Here is a 12,918-nt window from a genome sequence, read left to right as displayed (position 1 = left end):
GTTCCAGGAATAGAACGTTGATTTACAAGAAAGAAGATTAGCAAAGGTAAGAACCTAGTCTTTCATTCTTGTACAATTCCGCTCTATTCCTTGACAATTGGGATATAACAGAGCAACTCCATAGAATCAGGGTGGGACTGATGAGCTTGCTGCCAAAACAGAAGAAACAAAAGCAGCATCCTGCTTGGCCACCACATCGATCCTGTAAAACTTGGTAAAAGTATGAAAAGAGGACCAGGTAGCAGCCCTGCAAATCTCCTCCAGGGAGAGAGACGATGACTCTGCCCAAGAAGTGGAAACACCTCTAATAGAATGAGCCTTTATGGAAACAGGGGGCTTCTTTCCAGCTGCGTTGTAGGCCGATGAAATGTCCATATGGATCCACCTTGAAATGGTGACTTTTGAAGTAGGCCTGCCCTTACAGGCAGGACCCACCAGAACTAACTGGTGGTCAGAAATCTGAAACTCATTTGTGGCCTCTAAGTACCATAACAAAAGCTTGTACCCATCCAGCGACCGTACTTGGTCATGCTCTCTCGAACCGGAGGGAATGAAAATAGATAGTAGGACTTCCTGGTTCATGTGGAAACTGGAGACCACTTTTGGAAGAAAGGAAGGAACAGTGCGCAGAAACACTCTGGAATCCATAATCCTGGAAAAAGGATCTCTGCAGGATAAAGCCTGAAGCCTGGAAACCTTGTAGGCTGAAGTTATGACCATCAGGAAAACTGTCTTGACAGTGAGATCCATTAAGGACGCCTGCTCCAGAGGTGGTGTTAGACAGTGAGCGTGAGCTAGGACTTGACAGAGGCAGGAAAAGTCTTTTTTGTTTTGTTTATTTTGTTTACACCACAATACCAGCGTGGGGTTGGAGAGAGCAAAGGGGTGGGGTGGAAAGGCTACAAAATAAACCTGCCAGGATGTTTTGGGAAAACTCCCCCACACCCGATTGGACGGGAAAAACAAATTGAATCGACAAAAAAGATTCAATAGGCCAAATCGAATCAAATCTTTTCCCTGAATCAGGCAGCACTAGACTATAGTGAGAAGTTGTATGTTTTACTGTTGTTTGATTTTGTATTGTATTTGTTATTTAATGTTAAATTGTGTATGTAATTTAGCATCCATTTATTTTTAAGCAGGCTACAAGCTTTTTAAACAAATAAATAAAATATATTAAATAGAATGATTAATGTCCTTCATGCAAGTTTCTGCTGGCATGCTACAGGAACCCACAAGAAACTCCACTGTTATCATGTTGCTGCCTGAAGGTTTCCTACATTCCACTTTTCTGCAGGCTGCTGTGTCATGTGTGTCTGTTTTAAGGAGTTAGTTCAGGCTATAACCCCAATGAATACATAGAATTAAATCATATCTCTACATTTAGAGTTCTCAAAAATGTACAGCTCTAGCAGCTGAGTCTCAAGGGCAGGTGCAGTATGTTTCTGTTAATAAGATATTCTCATACACTCACCCATTTTGACTGAAAGGTCTTGTCCTCCTGCTTTATCTGCTGAAGCATCCATTGTCCTATCTGCTGAAGCATCCATTGTCCTTTGTACTGCATTATTGAGGTCCTCTTCTTCCCAGAATAAACAAATGTTATACTGTTCAGTTATACTGTATGTACAGCAGGCAGAAATGATTTCTGTTTGTGGAGAACTGGCACATTTTTGCTTTCACAGAGGAATTTTATTAATGGTAGATGATTTTGAACAAAAACAGTTGGAAATAACAAATTACGGTAAGCCAGAACATGGGTCCAGTGAAGCTTTGAAAGCGGCTCAAATAAGCACATTGTTTCATTTTGCTTTTTGGGGGTAGTGTGGAAAAGTGAAAAAACTGGGCTTCTAGACCTACTTCTGTGCTATCAGTCAAAAGCTTTCATTCCTGACTGGCCAGAGTTTTTTCCCAATTCAAAGATTTTTATTGATTTTAATAAAATACAAATGTAATACAAATATAAATGTTAACAAGGCAAGATACAAACCAGTTGTACAAAGCAAAGAATCATAAAATATTATCAATGCAATACAACAAGCTGACCCTTGCCTATCTAAAGAGAGTGTCAGCACAACCTGCAGCCATAGCCATATACAATATCCAAAGCACAGAGGAACACCGGAGTTATACCCCCGTATAAATATGAATAGTGAGCCATGATATAATGTATAAGTTCTGTTGTAGATATCTATATGCTAGCACAATAACTGAATGCCATCAGTCTGTATTGCAATAAGAATTAACCGGACTCCAGATTTTGATAAATAAGCTCATAGACTTCTTCATTTTTTTAACAACCCTCCCTCCCCCCATTTAGTCTGTTCATCACAGCAATGGATCGCACTCAGAAACCAGATGTCCTCCAGAGCTTAGTACCTGTTTACCCCCAGTCCAATTATTACATATTGCCATTGTACAATGGCCCTCTCTCATTTTGGAAACTGTGAACACTTCGGGGTAAATTCTCTATTACTGCGTTTAACTTAGGCGTGCTTTGGATGTTCGATGTAAGTGAATAATTACGGAGTTAAAGGTCTTAATTAATGTTAATTGGGAAATAAACGACACATAGACGTCCCTAAGAGGTAGCTGACAGACTGACGTCTACAGAAAGCATAGTCCCGTCTCCAGCTCTGGACGTGGGCGTTCCATGGGCGTGCCAAATGGGGACGCTAGATAGGCGCTACCTGAGCGAACGCCTGCGTCTAAATATCGTGTATTATGTAGACGTAAGAAACCCTGGTCTAACTTGGATTTCAATGCCGTTTCAATTTTCGTAATTGCGGCTCTTTGTTAGACGCGAGGCAGACATTCGCTGTGTTTTTCATCAATAATTCCAATAGTGAGTTTGAATAGGTAATTTTCATCTTTTCTCTGTCCTAATAAATATAATGTCAATGGAACACATTATATTGCATGGATAACAAACCACATTTCTGCCCAAACAATAATATAATTTACACATGGCTTTTACAACCCCCTTTTTTTCTCAACAAACAGCACTGCAATCGGCTCTCTTTTGAAAGCAAAGAAAAATCAGCACACATTATCAGCACTTAAAAAGAGAATAAACAGATACACACCTTAACATTCAAGCTTCCCTCATTGCAAAATGGAGGTCTTCAGTTGCACAAAACTGACCTCATCAATCTGCACCTTCAAAGTAGTATGCCACAATTAAAAGATGTGCTGGGTGTAGAACTCACAACCTCTGGATGTTAGGAGCACAGGCTGGCTCCTAACACATAGAGCTACAGCTGCTTCTACTTAGGTCCATCTCACCACCCTTTCAACAGGGTCTACATGGTGGACTTTGCCATTTGTAAGATGCACATTTCCCTTTCCAGGCAAACCTATTTTCAACTTACCATGGCTCGGACATCCTAAGCAGTGATGAGAGGAAACCTTTCCTCTGACAGCAAGATGACATTTGTCTGGTTAATGTGCTCTCATCACTGCTTAGGATGTCCGAGCCATGGTAAGTTGAAAATAGGTTTGCCTGGAAAGGGAAATGTGTACCTTACAAATGGCAAAGTCCACCATGTAGACCCTGTTATAAGAGCTAATAGGAAAAAACTAGGACCTTATTAAAATGAGCAAAGGTGGGAGTCGAACCAGGGAGTTTCAGAGGTCAGAGCTCAGAACAGGAGCATTACCATGTTGACCTAGAAATGCTTTCTTGTGCTTATAGCAGTTTGGATTTGCTGATACCGCTTCTTATAGGCAGTTAATTCTGCTAGGAGAAAAAACACTGCAGTTGTATATTATTGTTTCTTCACCATTTCAGAAATGTATACTTTACCATGATAAAAACTAACAAAGTATGCCATGTTTAAAAGGAGAAATATAAGATGAGTTGAACTCAAATTCTTAGCATGGAAGGGGGAAAAGTTTATTTTTCTGCTACACAGCAAAGTTGTACAGTAATGTTATATTCAACTCCTATAAGAAGTGGAAAGCATCATCAAGGTGTACCTGGAAGGCAGATATGCCACAAGTAAAATACAGGCTGGGATTTGAACCCTCAAAGCCCGGAAGATTGGTAGAGAGTGCCTTTCCTCACTGAGCTACAGCAACTTTTGCTCCAATGTCTCTGGCTCCCTTGTCATATCATATCTTAGTGAAGTGCTAAGGGACAAGGAGTTTAGCTATAATGTCATAGTAGGCTGAGACAAAAGAGTGGTAGCTCAATGGTTAAAAGCGCTGCTTTCACTGAGCCCCAAACCCATATTCCCAAGTGTGCTTGAATGCATGTGTGGTAGAGCTCCATTTTTCTCACACGCTAATCTTCATTCTAAGCACTGTACTAATGTATATATGACTGTAAGTAATCTGTTCAGTTTAGGCGTCATACCGGAAAAGTGGTGTTTTTTTGCCCTTACCGATCAGCGTCAATTGTGCTGCAATTCTTTAATACATATTTGATATTTGTTTTCTACTTGAAAACCTTCCAAATCTTTAGGCATTCCTTTGCTTAAACTTATTTGAGTTCATCCTGATATGATAGCTAATGATGCATAGACAGCTCAGTCAAGTATGATATGAAAGGGTGGTGAGATGGACCTAAGTAGAAGCAGCTGTAGCTCTATGTGTTAGGAGTCAGCCTGTGCTCCTAACATCCAGAGGTTGTGAGTTCTACACCCAGCACATCTTTTAATTGTGGCATACTACTTTGAAGGTGCAGATTGATGAGGTCAGTTTTGTGCAACTGAAGACCTCCATTTTGCAATGAGGGAAGCTTGAATGTTAAGGTGTGTATCTGTTTATTCTCTTTTTAAGTGCTGATAATGTGTGCTGGTTTTTCTGCTTCAAAAGAGAGCCGATTGCAGTGCTGTTTGTTGAGAAGAAAAAGGGGGTTGTAAAAGCCATGTGTAAATTATATTATTGTTTGGGCAGAAATGTGGTTTGTTATCCACATTTTTCTAATGTCCAACCCAGACCATGCTCACATGCTAATCTTCATTCTAAGCACCTTCACTTTTGTTTCCTTGCATCCTAACAGTTCTCAGAAGTGGTGGAATTTGCTGTTTCTCCTCAGCATTCTGCAGCCACAGGTGCATGAGATACTTTCATTTGCTCCTAACTGCAAGCCATTCTAGTAGGAATGTGTTTCTTTTGATGCAATATAGGCATTGGCCAACAGCTATGAGTTAAATCAAACTTCAGAGGGCTTGGACAGGTGTTGAAGAATGATCCAGTTAGGGGGGATGTTTTTGGTGGGGGAGGGTGTTCAGCATGAGAGAGAACAGGTTGCATTAAATATTAGACAATGGCTGCACATAATAAAAGCTGAAGCAAAATATTGATATGTAAAGGCAAGGCTAAAGAGTTACCAGGTGTCCTGGCTGAGAAATGAATATAAACTATTTGCTAACCTTACTCAAGACTTGAACCCCCTGATGTATGGAAGATGAAAAGCAATGCCTTAAGGCATAGAGTTATAGAGGTAACTTTGTTTAGAACATAGAGCTTCGTATCAAAGCTTAGAGATGTGAAGGAAATGATTACAATGTCACTACAGCTGTATATGGCAAAACGACATCCAATGCACATCCAATTAGATTTGAATCCTAACGGTTCCTATGACGTCAGACGCTAATTAGGCGTGCTTTAGTATATAGAAAGCTTTGGCACAGCCATTTTTCCTATGTAAGACCCCCTCATGTGAGTTGGTATTTGTGGTGTTCCGTTTCCTCAATGATGAAACTTTGTGCTATGACTTGCCTGTTCTCCTTTATACTGCCTTTGACACTCCTCCCCACCCCCATTATCTGTATTTCTTTAGTTTATGGATTTTTCTGAGTGTTGGTGTGAGGGATTGTTGAGGACTTAGGTTTTGTGTTAAGTGTGGAGGGGAATAAATTGTTAGGGAAAAGAAGGGGCCAGGTCAGGTTACACACAGATGCCCACACCCACCACTCTCCCTGCTTTCATAATGTCATGGTCTGCCCCACCTCCATTTTCCATATTAGCAGAGTACACCAAAAAGAAAGAGCGGAGGGGGCCTACAACTTTCAATTAACTCCAAGTGGAATGGATGGGAACCTGTGTTTAAATATGGGAAATATGTCATCAACCAAGGCAGCTACTGCACCAGATGGGATACATATTAATGAGATTCTTAAGTTGAATGCAGGAGAGGTGTCTAGATATGGCCAGACTTGGAAAGGGGGGGGGGAGAGATATGCTGGATAGTAGTCTGGAATGAGAAAAGATAAAAGCAAGAGGTGGAGGATGTCATGGAGGCAAGGAGAGATTAGGGATGCAAGGGTATTTGCAAACAGAAAGGGTGAAAGGTTGACACTGGGGATGGAAGGAGATTAGGGAGAAACACTAGGTTTTGAGGTGGAATGGAGAGATGGCATGTAGGTTCCAGCCCTCTCCTCCCCTCCCCTGGTATGCATCAAGGAAAATAACAGAAAAGAGAGGGACAGATGTTGATGCATAGGGAGCTAGGTTGTGAAAGGTGGGATAAGAGGATTGTAAGGGATAGCCCTAATGAGCATGCATGAGAGACCTGCATCTAATGGAGGTGTCAGCCATCAAATCTACCACTATGCATATCCATTAGGGGTATCCTCAAACCCTAACTGGCCTAGTGGTCGTTCATGACACTGTTGGGACATAATACCTCTGTAAACCACATGATACAGCAATGTAGCTCCGTGAAGCACCTAACGAATACAATATAAGCTGAAACACAAACACACTGTCAGCTATATATGTTTCATTTATTTGATGGATTTTATTGTAAAACATAAATCCATTGACTTGCTGTTGTACATAATAGATGGAAATATGCATAATATAGGATGCAACCACAAAAAACAAAAGGGAACAAGCCTGAAGAAGTATTTAATACCTTATTTAACTCAGATGGTGCTCAGAATCCACGGATGGAATAGAAAAAACTCAGGATGGGGAACAAACCCCTAAAGAGATTGGTCATTGAAAGTGCTTCATTCTGTTTAGCATGTCCATAACATAGGTGAGTATTCAATGATTCAAAAAAATATAGTTTCAAAAAGTGCAAGCAAACTTAACTTCAAAGTCCATACAGCGATGGTCCGGCAGGGTTCTGACGCGTTTTGCCAAGGAGGCTTCTTCAGAGAACCCGCTGTGCTGTGTGCAATTCAAAATTAAATGCTTCCTGGTTCAAAGGAAGAAGTCTTTCATTTCCTGTGACAAAGATGAAGTCAGGCAAATGTCCAGGCTGCCAACAGATGGCACAGGTTGCACCTTAAGATGAAGTCAGGCAAATGTCCAGGCTGCCAACAGATGGCACAGGTTGCACCTTAAGATGAAGTCAGGCAAATGTCCAGGCTGCCAACAGATGGCACAGGTTGCACCTTAAGATGAAGTCAGACAAATGTCCAGGCTGCCAACAGATGGCGCGGGTTGCACCTTAAGATGAAGTTAGCAACATGGCTCCTGGAGAGCTACAGATCCTTGGAAGGGTGTAATAGTTATTATCCAACTATGATGCCCTCGATGGGAGTTGAAGCTGATGAAGATTGGCACTCAGGCCAGGAGGCTATCTGGATGAAAGATCTGCAGTGACTGAACCGTGATATAGAGGCTGTGGCGTGTACATGCAGAGGAGGTCCAGCGGAGCCCCAGGGTCCATGCGGCATGACTGGCCTGGGAGTGTTCAGAGGACATAGTGGGTCCTAATGGGGGTCCTTTCCTTTTCCCTTTTCCTGGCCACGGCCTCAACCCCGGCCACGGGTGGCCGGGGGGGAACCCTGCCTGGTGGGAGCCTGGCTGGAGGAGGTCTGGGAGGTGGATTGAGCTCCAGGATCCCCATGGGAGGCAGTCTGGGTGATGAGCTGGGGGAGAAGGTGTGAAAGAATGCCACACATGTTCTCCAGGGCCCGGTGAGTCCCTGCCCGCTCTTCCAGCATTGCAGCCTGCAGGGCACGTGTTGCAGACTGCTCGGCCACCAGGGAGGCCAGGTGCTGGTTCATGACATGTGTGGCTTCTTTTATCTCAGCCACCTCCCTGATGAACAAAGTTTGCCTCTGGTGGATGTGGTCACCCACCTCCACCAATTGACGGTGGAGCTCATCAGGGGGGGCCTCCAGCTCATCACCCTGATGGAAATCTTCCTCCCCCAGGGCTCCGACCTCATCCACCTCTTCTTCCCCCTCCAACTCTTCCCCCTCCTCTACTGCCCTGTTGTCATCGTGGGGATGAAGGGGGGGCGCCGGTGCAGCTTGTGTATCACTGTTCTGAGGAGGAGGGGTGGCGTATGATGTGCCAGCCCCTGCTTCCTCCTCTTCCTCCTCCTCCTCCCCTTCATCCCTATCAGCAGCAGAAGGAGGATGGGACGCCTCTGCAAAAAGACAAGAAAATACACATTGGTATTAGTTGAAAGTGGTAACATCTGAGAACATCATTTGAATTGCATCACAGGTCACAATACTGTACATCTGGTCATTTACAAGGTATTATGCAGGCTAACATATGGAACATTAGCAACTTATTCCACATGTTAGGCTTCCAAGAGTATCAAAACAGGCAATGGCTTTTATTATATTACTATGAATTGCATTGGTTGTATAGTACTGTTGTAGTTTAGAAAGATATAAAATATGAGTTAAAACACCAACAAGTCAATGGCTTCTATGTAAAGTGATTTTACCTTGGTGCTCCAGGGAAGTATCAATGGCTCCCACAACAGGACCTATTCCAGGACCCACTATGTCGATCACCTCACTCTCCAGGACAGTCAGTTGGAGGTTGCCGCAAGGACCCTGCGCATTAATCCGTTCCTGCTTCCGCCGGACCTCTCTCCGCAGGGCACGCCACCGTTTTTTCAGAGCCTCTATATCACGGCCCTGATGGTGTACAGCATCTATGTCACTGCAGATTCTTCTCCAGATAGCATGCTGGCCTTCTATCCCAATCCTATCAGCTTCCCTCCCAAAGAGGGAATCATAGTTGGCCCCGACTTGGGCCACAAGGATCTGCAACTCTCCATGCAAGAAATTCGATTTTCACTTTGGAGCCATGTTGCAAGGTGTAGCCATCTTTTCAGGCTACTTGTAGAACACGTTGAAACACCCCCCCCCCCCATAGAACACCCAATGAGGTGTGGTGGGCGTGGTTAGGAAGCGGGCCAAGGAACCGCACCCGAACGGCGCCCAATATGCATAGAGAAAGTTTTCCCGCCATGCTGACGTCAGACGCTACATAGGCGTGCATGGGTATAAGAAGGTCCAGGTGAGCAGCGTTTCCTTTCTATTCTGTCCTATTGCTTATGCAGATGTTTGAGACTTTACTCTGTCTTAGTCTTTTACATTTTTTTTCCTATCTCTGCCTCCCATTTCTCTCTATTCCACAGAGCCATTAACAAGCTACATGTCATTCTAATATGTTGTTTTATCTTTTCTAGAAGCAGCTCAGATAGTAAGTCCAGGTGAGAATGATATTTTGTAAGCTACTTAGGTGTCCTTATGATAGAACTAAAGAAACCAACCAGCAAAAACTGACTTCTCTTTATGGGCTTTCATTGTGTGCTATTGTTTATAATAGTTATTTTATTTCTGATATCTCTTACTCTTCATTCCACAGGGCTGACAAAAATGACTGAGAAGACTGATAAAGACCATGCTGGTAGAAATTTTGCTGGTAGAAATATGGATATGTAAGTAAAATGGATGTGTTCATACATCTGAGAGGGTTTACTCATAGAGCTAAAGTTAATTCTTTGTAGAATCAAATTACAGGCAAGTTAAAATCAGGTGAGGAATGGTTCTGTGTACTAACTCATTGATAAGAATAGGTTGGGTGTGTTGGGGGGGGGGGGGGGGAAACACTGCCATTCAGTGGACATCCAATCAGTGTACATGGTTCAGGTGGAACACTCCTAATGCGTGCCTAATGGCTGCCATTTTTTATAAGGAGTCTAAAGGTATGTTAGCAGCTCTGTTACTTCTAGGTGTGTGTTCTGCCACAACTTCAGTGTTTAATTTTGGAGACATAGGTCTTTGTTAACAGTTTCTCTCTATTCTTCATTTCAGGTTAACTCTGCTCATCACCTATGTGTTTGCCAGAGAGAGACCAGACGAGCAGCTCAGCACACCAGCTTGCACCTAGCCAAACAGTTATAGGTGAGAATGATATATGGTAACCTTTATTTGCTTACTCTACTATTCTTCACTTGAGTCACTCTTCTGATGAGTGAAATAAATGTTTCACACTTCTATTGTTCTCTTCACACAGGTATTCTTGATGACTTTCAGGAACAATAGTAAATTGATAATGTTGGCCTCATAGAACACCATGGCACGCATTCCTGCTGTTATATGCACACAAACTTTTTGTTTTCAGTTAGTCTATTCCCTCACATGAGTTCTAAACAGTAGCAGTGGAGGATTACAGGTGATATTAACCCACACCATCAGCGAGTTAAGGCTATTGCTTTAACAACTATACCACAGTGACATCTAAGCAGCTCAACATAAATGAGGTTAACACTTTGCTTCAGGGAAGGGAGGACAGATATGGACCTTGGGGGTTGAACCCCCTGTTTGTGAACCTTGTGCAAACCAGCTTCTTCTCTTTTCTGTTTTCAGGCAACTGTAGTTGTTCCTGCAGTATTGTCAGATGGGGTTTTGTATTACTGAGAGCAGTGCAGCTGTGAGCATCTTTGTGGTTTCCACACCTGCTTAACCAAAATAGTGCAGCTCAAGAACCAGGAGGATAGATTGAGGTATCTGGCCTTTACTTCCATCACCTTCCGTGAAAGGAAGAAAAACCCACATGTCTCATTTGGATTCTCCTGGGGTGGAGCCAACTCTTACTAGCAGTAACCCTATTCCTCAACAACAAATCTACCACAGTGACTTATATTCCCTTCCTTATGTAGCCATTTACTTTGGAACAGGGACTGGCTTACTTTGCACATCATAGCTGAGATGTCGTCATCTACCTACAGTTGCATATACCCTTGCATTCACTTGCTGCTTTCCTAGATTCTGCAATGATTTGACATCAGAGTGGCTAGCAGGTAATAGAATAAATGACAGACCCCAATAAAGATTGTCAAACTTTCTATATGTCACCTTGTTGTTATATTGAAAAGGGCCCATTCAGCAGTCCCTCCTGAACCCCTATCTACCTTGGACTCTGTCCACTAAACTGCTGATGCTACAAGGTTAAAACCACACAGGAAAGTTTAAACAATTTTTTTATTCAAATATAAAACTTTTTTTTAAATTTAAACTTTTGAACAAAATAACTATTTACATAACACATAACGCAGGGAAAGAGGGTGGGTGCCCCCCAAGAGCAGCTTGAGCTACCTCAGGCGAGGGGGCGGAAGAGGTGCAGTTATTGAGAGGGTGTATGGCTGCTGGCACCATGCCCTCTTTCGGCTACCAGCCGCAAGAGGGCATGTTCCATCCTCTCAACACACCCTCTCAATACCTGCACCTCTTCCAAGAGGGCAGAGTAGGGCTCTATCTCCCTGACCACCCCCTCCTGAGGCTGGTCGGGCTGCTCCTGGGGGGGAACAGCAAGGAAAGGGGGTGGGATGGGAACAGGAAGGGCAGGAGAGTGAGGGGAAGGGCTATGGGTGGGGGAAGGGGAAGGTCCAACAGGGGATGGTGGTGGTGGTCCTGGAGGTAGTGGTGGGGCAGGCGGTGGGGGTCCAGGGGGCAGTGGTGGGGCAGGCAGTCCAGGGGGCAGTGGTGGAGGTCCAGGAGGCAGTGGTGGGCAGGCAGTGTGGGTGGTCCTGAGGGCTGCCAGGCCTCCTCCTCCTCCTCTTCCCTCTCCTCTTCCTCCTCCTCCTCCGCCGAGGACCAGGGTGGGGCTCCCTCCATTAGTTGCGGGGCCTCCTGAGGGGGTGCCTGCGCTGCTGCTTGACAAGAAAGAAATAGGATACAGTCAGATATGTCCACAACACTTTTGAACATGACATTCTTTACTACGTTATTTTCTTCAAATGCTAATAACAGGATGCAAAGCACCTACTCCACTGTAAACATCAAAATGTAGCGTAAGTAAGTGAGGCAAGTAGAACACCATAACGCCATTGTGACATGATATCACAATAGCAGCTTTACTGCAGATTTTATGATTAAGAATGGTTTACAGCTACTCAAGCATTTTCATCTATTTATTCTGGTAGGCTGATCACAAAGAAACACACGCTGGACTCATTACTCACCGGCTTCAGCGCGCAATTCCTCCCTCACTTCCTCAAGGAAGGCCCGCTCCTGGCGCCTCAGCAGCCGCCCCCTTTTCCTGAGATCCTCAACCTGGATAATAGAGAGAGAGAGAAAGAACAGAGAGGGAGGGATATGATGAGTGCCATCTAGCACTGTGGCATAACATGTTTACTTAAGTATTGACCTCTATAAGCACATAAAAATGGAGTACGCTGCCCTCCAAGAGCCCCTATCCGCTTTGCTGCCTGCCTCCACCCCCTTCTGCCACATGTTTTACATGAATGTATTCACGTACTCCAGCATTTTCCCCTTTCTGTGCTGGAGGCATCGCTATCTCTCTACTGTACCTGGGACAGTGGGGGGGGGGGGGTGAGGTGACATGGCCAGCATCACAAGGAGGAGTGTGGGATTGAACTCACAACCCCAGGGTGCTGAGGCTGTAGCCTATCAGCACTGCCCCACATTGCAGCATGTCCTGGTGAGCTTACAATCATGCAGCAGGGGCAATAAAATAGTTTGGTCAGAAGGAGCAGCGTGGCTTGAAACCCCTGACGTCAGGGTACTGACGCTGTCACTTTAAACGTCATGCCACTATCTCCCTAGACCAGCAGATTGATACAGGAAAGTTGAAGGTATTTGAAATGACATAGCAGCACTTTAATATATTTGTTTTCCTTTGGCAAAGTTGATTTCAAGATGTTTCTATTACAAATGTGATGCTCGTGACACAAAAATTAGT

This window comes from Geotrypetes seraphini, chromosome 2 (assembly GCF_902459505.1).
Source record: "Geotrypetes seraphini chromosome 2, aGeoSer1.1, whole genome shotgun sequence".
Taxonomy (NCBI): domain Eukaryota; kingdom Metazoa; phylum Chordata; class Amphibia; order Gymnophiona; family Dermophiidae; genus Geotrypetes; species Geotrypetes seraphini.
Note: the sequence above shows the minus strand (reverse complement) of the source record.